Source organism: Excalfactoria chinensis, chromosome 3, assembly GCF_039878825.1.
Source record: "Excalfactoria chinensis isolate bCotChi1 chromosome 3, bCotChi1.hap2, whole genome shotgun sequence".
Classification (NCBI taxonomy): Eukaryota; Metazoa; Chordata; class Aves; order Galliformes; family Phasianidae; genus Excalfactoria; species Excalfactoria chinensis.
In genome coordinates this window covers 59,896,158-59,915,292 of record NC_092827.1, presented here as the reverse complement: position 1 = coordinate 59,915,292, position 19,135 = coordinate 59,896,158, and the positions used below count along the sequence as shown (strand labels likewise).

Below are 19,135 nucleotides of genomic sequence, written 5' to 3'. Positions count from 1 at the left end.
ACAGTACTCAAAGACAATAAAAGTGTTGCTCCAGACAAGTTGTTGACATTTATTTTTTTTAATCTGTAGTTGTGTAGTGCATTATAAGCTATCTTAATTTATTTTTCTAAAGACACAAATCTTGACCAATTATGTTCCCTTTAATCTTGCGCCTCAATAAATTTTAAGCTCGTCAGCTAATGTCAGCAAAGCAGCCATGGGGCAAGGCCTTGGGGATTTTACATTTTAATAATATTGAACAGGAATGTTCAAGTTGGTGGCTTCATTGAGTAGAAGGTCTCATCAGAAGAAAGTTTTGCATGGATTTAGCGCTTGCCCATATTTAACCTGCCAGTTGGCCAACAAACAGCAGTCTTTGGGTTAAAAACTAGGTATGATGTGCTATGCTCCTTTTTCCAGTCAGCAGTTAGAGGATGTGAGAGGTTAAGTATACTGTGGCTGGTGCATGGAAGAGAGGGGGTAAGATAATAGGCATCTGGGATAGAGGTGGAATGCGATTACTTGAATGCATGGGGGCATGGCTGCCTGCAGATCTGTGGGAAACAGGGCTGTGATCTGCTGTCTATGGGACAGTTCCTTGAACAAGAGGGCTAGCAGCATCTGCCAATTTTGGTGTACTGAACAAAAATGGTGTTACGTTAGGTATCTTAAGAAGGTAAAAGCTGAAGGAGGGGGGAGGTGATAGGTGATGCAGCTAGGCAGATGGCTGGGCTGCTGAGCTTGTGTTGCAGCAGTGGCACGCTCTTAACTGCAGTGATAAAAAAAAGAACACCTCTGAGAGCGAGGTGGCTGTTAGGTGTGTGATGGTGATGTTACTTCCACTCTTGAAACCTCTTCTGTGCCTGTCTGTTTGTATGGATCTGGCTCAACGCTTGACTGTGCTTACACCTATCCTGGCACGCTACATGTAGCAGCATGGGGCAAGAATGTATGCCAGTGAGGGAGTAGTTGTGTAAGCTGCACAAGGAATACCTGTTATTCGCAACTTGCTTTATATCAGAAGTATTGTTTCGTTGTTACATCTCAGTTTTTAGTGGAATTGTTGTTTGATGTTAATAGTTTAATTCATTTATGTCTGCGTGGGCTCTTTGCGTGCTGTGGTATATTTAGTGTATTCCCAAGTGTAATAGGTGCATCTCTGAAGTAGTATCAAATTATTTTAATAACCCCAAAGTAATCTATTCCCTATTATGCTTCCAAGTGAATATTTTATACAGCTCATTGAATCTTGAACCAAGTATTTTTGTATTTTGTAGATAATGCTAGAAGAAGTAGATGCAAACACACTGGCAGGTTGATGAAAGGCCCTTTTAACAGTAAACGTTTCAATTCTGTTTGTTGCGGCATATGTTCTGTTGGGTAAGATGCTTTGCCTTTTTCATAGGTGACTTTTACGAAGATCAAGCATAAATACATGGTGATAAGTAGAAAAATTCCTAATGGCTGTTAAACTTAGGGCTTTAGAACACTATTTTTCTTCAAAGAAAAATTACAGTTATATTTGCTTTTTAAAACCAAAGAGAACTCACTGTTGTTTGTTGATCACTTTGTGTTTTACTTTTTCAGCAGTGCTTGGTTTCAGTACCCAACCACCCGTCCAGGTGTTAATACCTGTTTTTGATCGGATGCTTCAGAAGCTACGAATAACAAGTACATGCAGATAAATCATCTATTTTCCTGAAGCTATTTAGAAGAAAGAAAAAAAAAAAAAAAAAAGGCTTAATATTTTATACTGAAGGTTAGAAATGCAGGAAAGACTTTTCCTATAGTTGTCCTAAGTGTGATTTCCCCAAGTGGAAAAAATTATAAACAGTTTTGCCTTCATAGGAAGAAGCCCCACACTTCAAAGAAATGAAGTTATATAATGCAGCATCTAACTGCATCCTTTGTCAAGTCACTTGTCTTTGAATCCTTAAGAAAGTCTCTGCCTCCTCTGCCCTTGCTGTACTGAGCATCTCCTTTTATAATACTCTACTTTTTACTGCATTCGTAACTTTTTTTTTTTTCTTTTTAATCTGTCTATGCAGATTTTGTAGATTGCAGAATTTGCCTCCTCTAAGCACCGTTTTATTCTCATCCTGTCCTAATTATGTGTGATCTAGAGAAGAGTTGATCTGTTTGCTTGTATCCTTTCTTCACTTTTCCTTTCCCTTGGCAAATACATGATGTATACTTCGCAATTCAAATATTAGCGCCCTCTTGTTTATACTTCTCTTTGGCATTCCTTCTCACCTGTTCCAATCATTCTTTTTGGGAATTCATCTTCCTTAAGAAAAAAAAAAAGCAGTTGAGCACTTGTCATTTCTTTTTGGTTCTGTTTCTTCTACAGAGTATCTGTTGCTAAGTTTGCCCCTGCTCTGGTCAGGCTTTCTGGAGAGAAAAATAACGTGTCATGAGTTCTGTGCTTGGATTTCTTTCAATTCATTCATCTGCTTCAAATTGCTACTTTCCCTTTGTTGGACAAAGCATTTTTTGAAAGGGAATGGTAGGTTATTTTATTTTTAGAGAGCCTTCTTGAGACTAACAGGTTTAAGCAATTGTGAGAAAGAACAAGAGTCCGCATGGGCTCAGTGAAAGTGTGTTTAAGAGGTATTTTAGTTTGATAAGTACTGGTTGGCTTATGGAGAAGCTACTTGAGCTAAAACGTTGGTGTCTTTTCCTCCCTTAAAAAAAAGGAAAAGTATATTTGTCTGATTTTTGGTAAAAGAGTATGAGGTTTGTTTTCTTTTGTTTTCCTTGGATTGTGTTTTTTAAACTGTTTTGCTGAAATAGATGCCAGTACCAGATTATTGTATATCTTTATTTATGCTTTGGTGTTGGCTAGACAGTTTGACTTGGATTAGGCTGTATTGTACAGGGCACTATATAAACAATTGTTAAGTCAGCCTCAGAAGAGTTTGCAATCCCATAAATTAAATAGGTTTACCAACATACATATATATTGAATTAAACAAAGACATTTAGCAAAGCATTTGTGTTAGCTTTCATTTGTTACGCTGTTGTTAGCTCTTCAGTGAGTTTAATCAGTGCGTATCTTAAAGGGAGAAAAAAAGATGGAATAGTCTACTTGCTGCGGTATTATCTTTAAAAGTGGTAATTCATTTAGCTGTTTTGACACATGACTTTTAAAATCTGTCTGAGTGATTCATGCAAAAGTTATGAAGTTAGTTAAGTAGAACCTCTCCAGTCTGCATTCATTGGGAGCTGCTTAGGGTAGAGGTAGGCGTATCAGAGCTGGGAGTTCTGTTGGAGACTGTGGCAGTGGCTCACGTTTGTGCTACCACACTCAGAGCTTCAGTCACAATGAGAGAACTTCTTGGTAAAATGAGTTGAATAGAAGTAAAAAATTCTTTTTGTATTTGAGTTAGGACTTAACATATATATAAAGGGGGTTAGTAAAAAACTAATGCCAGCTCCTATACAGGAAGCACGTTTTGGTGTTTCTTTCCCATCCCTAAAGAAGTGCAGTACTTTTGGCATTCCTCTTCCGTATTGTCTGGTAAAGGAGAAGAAAAATAAATTGTAAGCAGCAGGAGAGCAACTGGTGTTCAGATTGGGGACATTTCTCTTTTCTCCAGCCCCATGTTTCTAGCAGGTAGTGTGCTGAGCTGCAAGATTCAGAGAAAATACCCATTATTTGTTCCTTTTTCCTCTACATAGGGCTGAAAACCCCAGTGGTTTCCACGCTGAAAGGAAAACATCAGTTCTTCCATTAGTGCTTTCGCATACTCACTTCAGATGAAAAAAATATCAATATAGTAATCTATTATCTTTGCTCTTCTGGTGAAGATGTGTCTTATCACAGCTGCGAACAGTACCAACGTATTTGCATTATTTTTGATGCATAAAAACATGAAATCCTTCCATAATATAACAGTATGTCTGCAGGGGTTGTCAGTGTAAATGCAGTTGTGTGTGCAAAATGGTTTTTCTGGAAGGGCTCCTACTCCCCCATGTGAAAGTTTTATTGATGCAAAATACGCCTTCACTGCCACCAGTCAGTATGTCTGTGTAAATGAAACACACCTGGATTGTACAAATCAGATAGCCTTAGATAGCAGCTTGAAATTAAAAAAAAAAGGCAGTGCAGATGTTTCTGAGGTTGAGGGCCAGTCTGAGAGTTTGCTGTGATGGAAAGATAGACATTTGTTTCACTGACACAAGTGGTTTGGCTTTGATACGTTTCACCTATTTGTGAACCTGGCCAGTCTGCAAACTGGAAGCGAGAAATCTAACCAGAGAAAAATTGATTGCTGTTCACTTTTCTAGGTGATTTCATTGAATGAGCTGCTAGATCAGCTCAGCAGTCTCCTGTAACTTCTTGCTGAAGGTGGTGTTTCAGCATGTGTAGTTGCCATCCTTTCCCTTTTGTTCTCTGATGTGGCGTGTAATATAATACCAGCAATAACATTTTCTGCACAGCCAAGGTATGGAATGAGAAGACATAAAGAGTTCTTGAAACCTGTGTTGCTGGTGGAGAATGACCTAGAGTTTCATGAGAGATGAAGAGTGTTCTAATAACCAAATATTAAGACCAGTTCAAGAAGCCACTTCTGCCAGCCTGTGGCCATGCAGCTGTTTACAGAGTTACCAGCTGAATCACTGAAACATAACACAGGTGAAAAGCTGTTCCTTGAAGCAGGACAGGGGCTCCTTGAGCTCACTTCGCCAACAGAACACGCATGTGGATTCTAGCAGTGAGATCTTCACCAGTGACCTATGCGAGTGAAAGATATTAACAGTGATTTTTCTCTTGTTGAGGCAATTTTTGTTGTTTTTCTCTTGTTGAGGCAATTTAGCAATCTCAAACATTTTAAACAAGTGTATTTTAATTAGTGCACTTTAAGTGATGGTGCCAATAAGAGCCCTACCAGTCTTCTCTTTCCCAGTAAGGATGGCTTGGTTTTTCTAAGGCCTTAAATTTTTAAATATTGGAGCTTTGCTTTATTATTTTATTTTATTTTTTTTATTTTTATTTTTTATTTTTTTTTGTGGATTTAGTTTCAAGTTAATTCCTGGTGACAGAGAGTATCCTAAAGTCAAAGTACCACCTAATGGTGTTAGCAGAGTTGATGGAGCTAGAGGCTTCCTTCCTGTTGAAACTGGCCAAAAGACCAGGCCAAACTGTAGCTTGTGTTTCTGCAATGTAGAGCCAATGGCAACTCTGCAGAATGTTTTTTCCACTCTCTGTCGATGAGCAGGGAGCTTCTTGCCAACGCAAATGAGATCTTGAGACCTGTAACTTGACTCAACATAATATAGTTAGTATTGAAAAAAATAATTTAGCTAAAAAATATCCATCATTGTACTAGTGTAGGATTTTGTTAATTGTTTTTTTTTGTTTTTTTTTTTCCTGGTTTGGAGTCTTTATGGGAGAGTGCTAGAACAAAATAATATTTCAGCTTTTTCCTTGTGTCTTCAAGCTTCTGCCTGTGCAATAAGGACAAATCATCACCTGCTGGCCTGTCAATGAATGTTGCAGAATGCTTACAACTTCATAGGCTGTCAGAGTTCACTGACTCCAAAAGTGGTTTTTTATTGCTATTTTATTATTGCTGTTCAACAACTGTGGCTTGTTCAGTTTTGTTTTCTGATGTTGATGCATTGGCTAGCTAATATTTCAAATACGTTTAAGAGAAGCCTAGCAGTAGTGCAGCATCTGAACTTAGGAATGTATTATCACAAAATCACAGAATCATTGGGGTCGGAGGGGACCTCCAGGCATCATCAAGTCCAACCCCCCTGCCAAAGCAGGTTCCCTGCACCAGGTCGCACAGGTAGGCGTCCAGGCAGGTCTTGAATATCTCCAGAGAAGGAGACTCCACAACCCCCTGGCAGCCTGTTCCAGTGCTCCATCACCCTCACTGTAAAGAAGTTCTTGCAGACATTGTGTGGAACTTCCTATGCTCCAGTTTCTGTCCATTTCCCCTAGTCCTGTCTCCACACACTGCTGAAAAGAGTCTGGCCTCACCACTTTGCCCCCCACACCTCAAATATTTATAAACCTGGATCAGGTCCCCTCTCAGTCTTCTTTTCTCAAGACCCAGTTCACTTAGCCTTTCTTCATAGGGAAGATGCTCCAGGCCTTTTACCATCTTTATTTTCACTGCTTCATTCCTGAATCTTTTGTGAGAATGAAGCTACATGTAATTAGGAGGAATAATGTTTATTTTTTAAATTCATTTATGGGGAAAAGATACTTTTATCTCAAAATGAAAGAGTAGAGGTTTTCTTCATACCTTTGTTCTTGCCAGCTCTTAAGAGAAGTCCACATCTGTGTTTTTAAATTATCCCAGCCTGTAAACCACAGCTTAGTGTTTTTGCAGGACAAACAGAAAATTGGAATGGGTGAAAAATTGAATTCTTCTCAAATACAGATCTAAGTGTAATAGTTAGAAATCCTTTACCACTTAATCTGCATATTTTTCATCTCACTTTTCAAAAGTCAGTCTGCTTTCATTAGCAGGCCTCATATTTTTATTGCAAGTGCAAGAAGGATCTTAGTATTTCTTCTTGTTCTGAAGAGCTCTCCAGACTGACAGCCTTATTTTCTTCCCCATATGCATTTGTTTCATATGTTTTTATAAAATAGATTTCAGCTTAGTTTCCTGAAAATACCTGATATCTGTTTGTATTTGTGCTTAGAAGAACAAGCTTAAATACTGAGCCTTAGCAGAGTACCAGTTCTTCTTACTAGTACATACTTTGATATTTTCGGTGCTTAACTGCAGCTGCTAAGAGACAGAGCTAATTTCTTAGCTAAGGACTGTATGGTGCTGTAATATCTAGAGAACACAGATAAATGTCCAGTCTTGGTGGGAAGATATAATAAAGGAAGTGGGAAATTCATTTTTAGAATTACTTACAGGTTAATGTTTGGCCTTTTAATGATCAATTAAACTGTTAGCTTTTTCATACCTCGGTTTCGGAAAACTGCTCTCCTCTATTTTTGCTGCTTGATTGTAGTGTAATCTTGACTTGTTACTTTTTAAGTAATAATTTCTACTTTCCTTTTTTTTTCTGCCCACAGTTTGCCAGGGAGAGCTTGGAATTGTAATAAATCAGGAACAGAATCTTAGCTGCAAGTGCTCGGGTTTTATTGTTTTGTGAGAAGTGGGGTTTTTTGGTTGTTTTTTTTTGGGGGGGGGGAGGGTGAAGTGGAGGAGGGCGCTGTTTTCTAGTGTTATGTAAATCTTGTTACTATTGCAGGAGTCTATTTTCTTCCCAGGCGGCATGACAAAAAGTGGAGGACCTTAAAAGGGTAGAGGCTTTTTTCTCACCCTTCACTGAGGCATCTTTTCTATTCTTTCTTAACTCCCAACCATTACTTGCCTCATCTGCCTTGTTCAGAGCAAAGAATTTTTAATTATTGTTTTCTTTTTGAGTATCTCATTGAGTTGTTAGTCTGTATCTGGTGTCAAAACCTTTATGAGGAGATACTGTTAGGTATGAAAAGAAAGGTGGCAGATAGTTCAATTTGTAAAAGGATCAGTGTCTCTTTTTTAAAGGTTGTAACAGCAGGAAGTGTTGCTTATTGAGGAGCCTCGAATAGGGCATTTCTGTTCTTCCCAGCTTTTCCCATCCCTTGTTAATCCCCTCTTCCCAAATCCTATCTGAAATGAAGTACGGGAAAAAAAGGCAAGTTAGTATGAATCCTTTACATAACAGCAAGTAAAGTAATCGCATATTTCTTTCCTTAATGGATGCTTAGAGAAAAAGTAGCATCTTTCTTTTCTTTGAAGGTAATTTGTAGTGGGAAACTCTGGAGGAGGGGGGAAAATAAAAAAGGATTCCTGGGTAGGAAATCTGTGTTTTTCCCTCTGCAGAAGGTAAGTATGGAAAAATATTTGGGGGCGAGAGGTACAGCTGTTTAGAGATGTGTGTATTTTTTGCCTCCTTGAAGAAATACAACAGGAAAAAATAAGACATTTTGTTGACATGGATGTAAGTATTTCTACTTGACTCTTCCTTGCTAGTGTCTGTTACCTTAAATTCATGTGAGGTTGTTTTTGTTTGTTGTTGTTCTCCCCCAGGTGGATGTGGGTTTTCTTATTATTTTTGAAAAACTATTCTGAAACTGACAAAAAGTGGAAACCAGAAGGTTACTTCCAAATGGTGCATCAGAGGCTGGTTTTGTCTTTGTATATGTTACTTTGAGAACTAGCAGAGGAGAAAGTGAAAATAGTTCCTAGGTTTTGTGACCAGCCTCCTTCCTTTCTTTCCACTTTCCTTGGCAACTGTTCTGTGAAAGCAGTCATCTCGTATCCTAGGACTTTCTGCCAGTGCATTTTCCCAGGTGAAGGTAACAGCACTTAGATTCAACCTGAACTTTGTTAACCTAAAACTACTGTAACCTTGCTGTAGGCTGCTTCCTAGAATGAGCACCCTTCCTGTCCATGGGCCTAGCTTCCTCTCCTGGAGGAGAGACAGAAAAGTGAACTTCTGTGTCCACACTCTTCTTTATGGCATTGTTTTTAATAACTGAAGACTTTTTTCCTTAGCTTTTGCAGCTTCTCTCTTGAGGGTGTCATACCAACCTTGCTGAAACTTCACTCGCTCTCGCCTTCTGTGCTTTTAACACTGTTGTTAAAACACAGCTAAATTTGTGTGTAGTTGGACTAGATGTTTTGCTTTTTCAGTGCTTATTCTTGTGATAAAGAAACATAAAATTAGAGAATTCTCTTCTGTAACACTGCACTGCTAAAAGAGGGCTTTCTCTCCCTCCTCCAAGATTATTCTCAGGAAAACCTAAGAGTGTGATTTATAAATCTCATTTGGCTCAGTCCCTTTCCTTGTGTTGGCACTGGCATTTGTCTGACTCAAAGCTAATCTAGCAGAAAATAAACCCTCCTTTTTCTTTTTTTTCTGGTTTTGCTCCCTGAGCTGACTAGCGGCGGGATCAGATGCGTGCCAGCCTTGGCTCACATCACAGAAGTGAGAGGGGGATGTGCCTGCCTGGGAGCGGGAGGAAAGGCAGTGGCAGTATTGAATTTGTGTTGGGCCTGAAGGGACCAGTGCTACCACTGAAACAGCACCAGTAAATGAGGGATTAGTAAACAGGTCAAGTCCCTGACTAAGATGCAGAAAGTAATTTGCCAGAGTCTGGCTTTTAGTAGTTTTTTACCCAGATTTTATCCAGATGCTGGCTTTACAAGTGACACATCTCTCATCAGCAACGTAAATTTAATTTTGTAAGGATGGGAAGAAGGAAAAAGGAAATGGGACAGAAAATGTTCGACTGTCTGCAGCTACCTGGAATTAAAAATACTCGTGTTGTGTAATTCTTTGTAGTCCTTGACCAGGAGAGAACAGTTCATTTTCAGAGGGTTGCTGTGAAATTAAACCTCAGTGTTCATGAAAGAAACTGATGATTCTCAAGGTGTGTCCTCAGAGCCAAAGATAAGGGATCAGAAGTTGTGTTGTTCATGTTGCTGAGGGAAGAGAAATTGGAGATGATGGGACTTAACTGCTTAGTTATCTGATTCTGTGCCCACTGGTCCAGTTACTTCAGACCTTTCATTCTGCTTGCATCTACTTCAGTGGGAGATAAGGCCTAGGACACTCTCTTCTCTACCTGAGTGTCTTGCAGCAGTCATACATTTTACTCTTTGTACTGTTCAGCAGTAATGGATGATACTGTTGCGAAAGGTGGTTGTGTTTTGAAAATGTACTTCCAAGCAGTGGGTGGATTTTTTCCCTTGCTCATTAGCCTCGTTCTGCCTCCCCGCCTCTCAGCTGATCAGTTTATTATGGAAAGGGAGTTAACTGTGAGAGACTGTGCCACTCTGGAAGCTGCAGGACAAGGGCTCTGTAGTCCTGCTAAGTCAGACTTGCCAGCCTAGCAAGGTAACCAAGCATTTTCCTTTAGTAACTGTAACTATTTTCTCAGGAAAGGATGGGTAAGGGAGCTGTGTGCAAAACCAAAGATGGGATGTACTCTGGTTTTAGACCACTGGACTTGCCTCTTAATCATGCACTTCATCATTACATTATGTCTTTGATGTTTTTAAGTAAACTTCTTGCATGAGAATTTCCCCCGAATCCTTAGAACAGCTAAGAATGTTTGCTCTCATTAACCTGTGACTGATTGCATTAGCTAGTCATTCTTTCAGTGTGGAGGACCATTTCTGTGTAAATAGTATTTTTCACCTTTCCCAGGCTGTGGTCAATGTACCCCTTAGACACTATGAAAACTTCTAGGTTCCAGTGCTCTCACTGTTGATTGCTTGAGGACCTTTCTCCCCTGTTCTGATCATTCCTGCATATCCTACAAGAAAATGTGTACTTTAGTTTTTCTTTATGTGTTCTTTAACATCTTTTTTGTAGCCTATAGTAACAACTTTGTTTCAGACAACATGTGTTGGGGTGTTTCGCTGATTGCAGCAAGTGGAAATTCTGTTATGACCTGAAAGTGAAATTTATGGTTGTGGTTGCTGTTTAGCAGATGACTTGAGTGGGGGAAGAAGGGATGTAGAGTAATTGAAATGTTGGTTTCTGAATATATTTATTCTGCGATTCCTGAGTGTTTTGGTTTTGTTGGTTGGTTGGTTGGTTTGGGTTTTTTTGTTTGTTTTCTGTTTTTGTTTTTTTGTTTTTGCTTCCTGGCAAGATATGTGTGAAGACATGAGAGGAACCAGTAGCAAAGAAAACATAATACCAGCTCCAGTGTTTTTTAAATAATTTCCTTGATATTTGGTATGCTTGAAGCCTTAGTGCTTGAAGTCAGATCATCATCTCAGAACTGGAATGTTCTCAAAGCAGAAGATTATGTCCTTTAGGGCTAAGGAATAAAGTCTGCTGAGATAATTCAAGGTTATGGATTTGGAGAGTGGTTGTTATTTGTTGGTTTGATTGTGTTTATGAAAATGATGTTTTCTAGATAGGTTTTTTATCTAAGAACCGTTAGATGTTGAATGCTTTTCTTTCTTAAAGAGATTAATTCTCTTCCAATCCTTTGTCAGATAAAATTGTCAGGTAGAATAATGTTACTGCTGAATGTGAAACTGAAAGCCTGCTGAGTTCACAGCTGCTCAGAGTCCTAAGCTTCTCGAGTGGTTTTACTGTCTTCCTTTTACGTTGTCAGACTGAGCCTGTGTAGAACCTTGCTTCATACTTCAGATTTTCCCAAAGCTTAAACAATACTACCTTATCTGCTCCATTAAGGAGGATAGCTGCTACCTGCTTTGAATGAAACAGAGGGAGAAAAAGGAAAAAATCTGATAAGCAAGAGTGAAAAAATTGTTATCTGAAGCTTTTCAGAAAAGCAGAGCTCATTTTTAGTTTCTTACAGTAAATGTTCTTGGTGGTTTTTTTTGGCAACAGTTTCATAGTTCACCATAACTGAAACTGTGAGCACTTCAGGTCAGTTTCTTGCTGGCGATGACATTGGATTAACTGTAATTTTTGTAAAATGACACTTGTAAAGTAAGACTATCCAGCTGAGAATGTAGGATTCTGAAGGGTGTTCATGACTGTGGCAAAATACCAGTCTGAGCAAAAGTGTCACCATGGGAATTTTGGTACCATGCTCGAGACTCTTGTGTTTGTAAAGTACCACATAACTTTTCAATTCAGATTACTTGATATGATTTGTTCATGCTTCATTATTTGGATAATGTCTTTTTCCATGTTGGTATAGAGCTGTTCTGTGGGTGTGTTCAAGGAATATCTGACAGCTGGACCAACGTGATCCTAGTCTCTTCATCTTAGGTTGTACTACAGGGGACTTAGTTCAAGTTTTTGGGAGAACTAATGGAATGGTGAATCACAAGATTGTTTAGACTGGAGGGGACTAGCAGACATTATCTGGTCCAATCTCCCTGCTTGAGTACGATCACACAGTTTCTTTTAACAGTATTGGTATAGCAAGGTGTTTGTTGAAGATTGCTTGTTTATAACTATCAACACGTTATGTAATAGTGCTTGTGCTCAGTCATTCTTCTTGTTCACATAATTGGAAATAAATCTAATGACTCTCTTGTTAACAGAGCAGGTGCATTTCCAGCCAGTACTCATCCCTTACATGTGTGCACTGGCATTTCTTAGGTCCTTCCTGTAGGCAGTTAAATTTGATGTAGAGTGATTCAGCCTCCTTCACCAGTGCAGCTAGTATCTGTACCTTCCCCCACTACCCTTCAAACCACTACTGCCAGTATCTGCTATGTTAGTAAAATCAGTGGCCTCTCTGAATCATAGAATCACCGAGGTTGGAAAATCCCGTGAGCAGGAGAACCAAAAAAGAGTTAAGCGTAGAGGAAAAAGTTGAGTAAGGCCTCAAGACATCTTCCAATAGGTGGCAGCAGCAACTTGTTGTACAGGGTTGAATTGGCAGAGATGGAAAAGTGGAAACAGGTATGTGATAAGCAGATAAAGAAATTTCATTTAGGATAATTTGCTGGCTTTTAATAAACAGCGTCCTGTTAAAGGATTTTTTCAGAACTCAGTCTGCCAAAGCTGTTGTGATACACAGCACTGAATTTGAGGATATTTGCCAAAAGAACTCTGTAAAGTTATTTAGAAACGAATCTCTGCTGTTATTTTCTGAGCTACCTGTTGTAGGATCTTCTGAGAAGGCAGATAAATGTAGGTGCATCTAGGTAACCGTATTGGTATGATATTTAAACAAGAGGAAATCCATTTTTAAACAGTATGTTTGGGGTTTTTAGTGCATGAGCAGGTAACGCTCACGTTGGGCATGTGGGCAGATCAACATTCATGACTCTTCCTGGATCTGTTACAAGATGTGTTGCTCCCAATCCATCTTCAGGAAGTGCCTCTGCCCAACGATGACAGGAAAAAATGCAATCTGTTTCTGGCAGTCACTGATTCTGCAGAATTTTAGTAATCCTAGGTGATTATTCATCTATAGAAGTGATACAAGTCAGACTTGGCTGTTCAGATGCTTAAATTGAAAATGCACCAATGTTGTTGAAAAGATTTATTAGAATTATTAATTTTTAACTCAGGCAAGTATGAAGCATGTATGTATGTGCAAATAGGATAGGAACGTACCTAACTGACTTGCATAATTCCCAACATTTTTTCCTTTTTTTTTCCTTTTTTTTTTTTTTTTTTTTCCTTTTTTTTCCCTAAGTAAGGCAGGCATTTGCTTTCAAGTATTAACTTCAATCCTTTTAAAAAGAAAGAAGGTAGTGTGCCAGGGATGCTTCTTTTGAACATGACCCAAGCAGTGACTTGGGCTCACTGTGATTTGCATGGGTGCTCTCACAACTGAAGACGCTTCTGACTGGAAGCCTTCTTCATATAATGGTGAACTCTAGCAGGTTGTATTCCAGTAACTTCTGTCCCACAGAGCTGAAAGCACTTGCATCAACAGAATGCAGGATTTGAACCTTTTTGCGGCCTTGCAGATCTGTTTATGCAAGAGCTCCTTTGGACTATAAAACCTGAGAAATAAGGAAGATCACTGAAGGAAAAGCTTGTCCTGCTGTTGCTGAAGGTAAAACCTTAACAAGGAGATAATGTGCAGCCCTTATATAAACAGGGTACTTAATATTAGATAAGCTGTTTTTTCTTAGTTATCTTGTTTATTATAACAGAAGTGTTCTTACATATAAAATTGCTGCAGATTGATGTTATTGTCTTAGCTTTCGCTTTGTTTTCCGCTCTTTTTCCACTGCTCAAGATTTATTAAAGAGAACAAATGCAGTAGAATGTTGCCAGCTTGTGTGATGGGCAGAAATCAAGTACTGGTTACTACATGTAATGGTAAATCGTCAAATACACTTGTTCTTCAACAATAACAGGGATTAGTGATCTGTTGGTTATATATATATATATATATTTGTTCTGGTTTTAATAACTGTACCTTCTGTGAGAATTCCCTTTAGCTCTTGTATAGTATCGCCTGAAATATTGCCTCAGCAGCCTGGTCTGGTAGTTGGCAGCTCTGCCCACAGCAGGGGATTGAAACTAGTTGATCTTTGAGGCCCTTTTCAACCCAGGCCATTCTATTGTGAAACATAGGTGTAAGCCTCCTATTTTTTTTATATATATATATATTTTTTTTATAAGTTTGTGAGGTGATATTCTTCTCTTTAATTCTGGACTGTCTGGATAATGTACTTACGCAGGGAACACCAGCATTTAAAGACTAAGGATGTAGTTTCATGAGCATTTCATTCCACGTCAACATTGGCATGAGCCACACTGACCTTAGCTGCTTATTCCTGCCTTGCCCCTCAGTTGCACTAGTGTAACTGTTCCAGGTGGCTGGGCAGCAAAGCAGATTGTGGAATTTACCATCAGAAAAATATTATTTTTAACCTGGATCGATTCCCTGACCGGTCTCACTGCTCAGCTGCACAAACAGTTGTGCCAGCACAGCTGAGAGATGAGGACTGTGTAAGCTGGTGCTGCAGTGAAACAAAAGTGCTTGTGAAAATGCAGCCTATGGCTCAGGCTGTGTATTGTAGGTGTTTTACTGGAACGACTAGACTGCGTTGTCAAAACACACCTCGTACAGATGTAGCTTTCATCAGTACAGCATATTTTCATTGCTCTTACACTTTGGTGTTGTCAAAATATGTATACACCACTTCAGAAAGTGTATGTTAATTCTGTAGAATGTGCTTTAGCTAAACAGTTTTGAGACACTATAAATTTTCAGATGAAAGAAGTATCAAGCCAAAGCCGTGCTTACTTCTGCTGGCCTACTTGTAGTACATGTAATGTTGAGTTCACGGTTTCTATCTTTACCTACATTGTTACTCCTCGAGGTGAAAAAATGAGATTCTTACAAGAAATGCGAGTGTAAGTTCCTAAGTAGATGCTAAAAGAAGCTACAATTTCTGAAGAAGGCGTTTTAAAGTTGCAGAAGATAACGTGGATTTTCTTAAGAATTACATTTTTGTCAGTGTACTTGCAAAGGCGATTATGTATTTTTGGGCTTCTTCCAACCACATTTGACTACTAATGCAAAATTGACTTTTCATTCTGTAAATGTTTTTTTCTGTAAGTATTTTATGTGTTATTCTTACAATGATTGAGGCTCATATGTCTATAAAGCACAATTTTATTGATCTTAGTTGGTAATTAGTGCTTGGAGTCTGTATGCTCAATTTAATTTCCTACTATCAGCCTAGAATAGACTTTGTATTAATTAAATGACAATGAGAAATCTTTAGTTTTAAACAAACATATTTTTCGAAGTAGTTCTATAAAATGTTGATTATAATCATGCAATCGATTAAGTCGAACAGTTACAAATTGAGAAATTTAAGTTGATGTTACAGTAGAAATCTGCGCACATTCCTTTAAGAGTTCATTATCCCTATGGCAGCAACTAGAAGAAGCTTTCTCTAATTCTGCAAAGTTTAAGGTTTCGTTTAAAAAAAAAGGGGGGGGGGGGGGGGGGGGAGAAAGCTGCTCTGAACCTTCTACATTTTGTGGCTTGGAGAGGAAATACAAATCTGTTCATTGTAGACAGTGTTTTGTGCTGATTCTTTGTAGCTTTCCTAAGCACTGAAGTGAAATTTTAATATGTGCGTGAAGTTACTGATCTGCATGAGAACGGATTTGCTAAAATCACTGATATATGAGAAAGTTATGCAATATTTCAGAAACTATAAAGATATAGAGAGCAGAAATTTCTTCAAAAGGTGGAAAAAGACATATCAGTGATAGGCAGCTTTCACTGGAATAGTGATTTCCCTTGGAATCTGTGAGAATGCTTCTAGCTTCCAGTGTAAGAGAGTCATCTTTGATAGAATTTTAAGAGTTAATGGGCAGAGGAACTTGCTTTTGTCTCATTTCTAGTATAAATTAAGAAATGAGGCATACTTCTCAAAAGGCAAATCGTATTTATTGTTACGGAGTTGGTCTCAAGTAATTATTAATTTAATGGATGATTAAATTAAGTCTTCCCTAGGAACCAGCACGTTATAGATGTAATATATTTAAGCATTTCATAATTCTTCATTGGAAATGTATGTAACTGAAATGACCTTCTTGTCCGTGGTGGATTCCGGTCCTTTTTTTTTCTGAAGGATGTGGGTCTGTAGACTACCTCTCAGGTTGATGTTATTGGCATTTATTTACTTAACTGGAGCAGTCGATCTTGTTCTGATGGTAAACTGGACTTGAGTTCACTCTAGCTCAAACAGTGAAGCAAGTGGAAATACTTCAGCTCGTTTTAATATTGTGAAATGGCGTGTCTTTAGGTTTGTTTTGTGTCAGTTTGTCACATTGCAATCAGTGGATTCTGTGTGAGACTTACTTTGTGTTTTATTTTCTTACTTGAATGCTGTCTGTAGGCAGTCACTAAACCTCTGTTTCAGGGAGTAAAATCAGTTGTGTTTTAAAGCTATGTAGCTCTCATTGACGTAAATGGGTGCAGTGTGGTCAGAATTCCAGCTGCAGTGCCTTGGAAATTTCTCCAGATGTGATTTTGTTACTTACTGTTAACTCAGCTAATGTGCAGGAGTTTCTGCCTCCTGCCATTTGTGGAATCTTATTGCAAGCTGATTTACAAAAACAAACAAACAAAAAACCCCTGTATCTGTCCCACGTGGCTCCCAATGGAATGGTAAAGATGTCTTGGCCAGTTTCATTAATGCTATTACATAATAATGAGAGCTCTAATCATCAGCAAACTGAGCGAGATTCCAGGGATGCCTGGAGTTTGATGCTTTTGATTCCTTCTAGGACCCAATCATTAGAACTGATGCTGTCAGGATATATTACACACTTTTATAAAATGTATCGGAATGAGGAGGATGTGACCTTTCCATTGATTCCTTACATAGATAGATCACTGCCTTCCTGCCTTACCCTTGCAGCTGTGTTCAGCTGCAAACTCTTGAAGCCCAGAGAAGATCTGCTCTTCCAGCTTGATTTTTTGGGCTGTTGTCTTCACTTTTGCTCTGAGGATTTCTCTTGTACTGACCAAAAATGATTGCTTATCTGCCTATTCCAAGACTAACCAATAGGCTTTCTGTGGTCTGTAGGATGAAGGGAGCCCACAGCAGCTTAAAACGTTTAATTGTTGGGTGTTTGGTTAGTTGTTTTTTTTTCCACATAAGGAATTTAATATACCACCTCATTTAAAATAACTGGCTATTCATTTGCAACATGGTGGTAACTTTTATTTTGTGGAAAAAGTATAGCAGTTTCCATTCCTTATTGGAAAGAAGCTGCATTTCAGGGCAGTTTGAGGAGGGGTTAAAAATTGTGTGAAACTTTTTTCTTTCCTTAGTTTCATAATAACTTGTGCCAGTAACAACTTCCAGTAGTCCTTTTGGTATCTAAATGCACTTTTAAGTACATGGCTTACCGTCTTCTTAACCAATAGGTGGCTATTCTGTGTTTATTCGCAAAGGGAGGGCATAAAACAGTCAGCTGCTGTGATGCATGTAGTTGTGGGTCACACACCAAAGGGCTGGATAGTTGCTGTGTTGTTGTGTTGAGTTTGTTTAAACTCACAGTCTAAACTGGCACCTAGACCTTTCTTACTGTGAAAAACACTGTTAGCAGTGGCTTTGATTTTTGGCATTAAGAAGTCTGACATTTTTAAATTTGAATTTCAAATATTTAAATGGATTCTCCAATGTCTACAGAGGACGTTTGTCTGGGCTAGAAAGAAATAGGTCCTATTCAAATGGAACTGCATTCCAGTGAAACAAGCCATCTAACCAATGGAGAGGCATCTAAAGGTCTCCGGTAAGAAAAAAAGAAATGGTTGGGGTTCACATAAGTTACTTATTAAGTTTCTACATGGAATCCAGCAGTGGTACATAAATACTTGGTACGGAGGTTTGGATTGGAAACAGGTACAGTGTTACAAAACACATCCAGACCCGTAACTTTCCTGTTTTTTCATATCATATTCAGCTCCTCGACTTTTGTTTTTCTCTTTGTATGTTTTTTCTCTCTCAAGTTCTTAAGTAGATAGCTGTCAAAATGAAAGCTTTTCGGCAGGCTTTCTGTGTGTTCCCAAAATTATCAGAACGTGTTCAAATGTTGAAGTGTTGCACAAGTAAAAGCAGAGAACAGTGTTTCTCTACTAATCATTATAGTTCTTTAGGTAACTGCTTTTATCTAGAATACAGTGAAAGTACTGTAAAAGCCTCAAGCTAACTGATAACAAGGCATATTTCAAACAGTGGCTGTGATTCTAAACAGACTTCAGAGAACCTCCCATTATGTCAGTCTTCTCTGAGGATATGCAAAAAGGGCTTTGCACATTGTATGTAAAAAGAGCATAGCCTGCATGTTGTAGGATCTGATTATCTCCTCTATTTAATGTGAGATGCATTTGAAAGACTCCCTTGAGCCTGTAGTTGTCAGAGATGCCAACAGATCGGAGCAAACTTTGTTGAGGGCTTTGAAGATGCTTAGTGAGATATAAAGAGAGGCTGAGGGAATGCAGTTTCTGAAATGCGGGCAGGAAAGTGCTCAAGGTGGATTTATTTAGAGTCTTAAGATAACTTAATGGGAATCACAGGCGAGATTGTAGGCAATACCCTTCTCAGAGGTGGTAAGCTTAAGTACAGGAGCAACAAGGGAAATCCCAGTTACATGTAAGGAAGGAATAAACTCTTCTCTGTGAGAGCAATTAGACAGTAAGAGGAGGTTTCCCAGAGAGCTAATGAAATCTCCATCTTTGGGAGTTTTCAGAACTTAGTTGGCCAAGGTCCTGAGCACCTAATTTAAACTTTGGATTAACCTTGCTGTGTCTGGGTGTTCAGGTCAGTTGGCCTCCAAAAATCCTACTTTTTCTTTTAGAAAATATTCCAGATCAATAAAGTATGATCAGGGATACTGTTGGAGATTGCAGCTATGTAGGATTGTTTTGTCTCAAGTAATCTGTTTGTGACTGCAAGTCAGGAGCTTCCTAGTTTTCACATATTTCTTAGAAATGTGGGTGTTTAGTATTGGTTTTGCCTATCTTCATTCTTACACATCTGTTCTAGTGGCAGAATTGGTTTAATATGCAATTCCCAAAGGAGGTAATATTCACATCATGCAGTCATAGCAGCCAGAACTGAATCAATATTAATACGTTATACAGCTCATAACTCACTATTCAGATTCACCTTTTGGTTTATTCAGGCTTACAGGTCTCTTATTTAAATTCTTAACGAGTCTTGGATAACAGATGTGATTTATGTCTGTC

The 19,135-nt window shown here is 38.6% G+C and overlaps 1 protein-coding gene across 6 annotated transcripts in view; it reads left to right on the top strand.

The window, feature by feature from the left end:
- TAB2 (TGF-beta activated kinase 1 (MAP3K7) binding protein 2) overlaps window positions 1-19,135 on the top strand; it is a 58,977-nt gene that overhangs the window by 4,654 nt on the left and 35,188 nt on the right. The window contains exon 1 of one of the 6 annotated variants that reach the window (XM_072333381.1): window positions 13,341-13,459. The exons of the other annotated variants lie outside the window; for them this stretch is intronic. The gene's annotated coding sequence lies outside the window, so the exon portion shown is untranslated. Of the gene's footprint in view, window positions 1-13,340; window positions 13,460-19,135 lie in introns of those variants that run through there. 6 annotated transcript variants of the gene reach the window in all.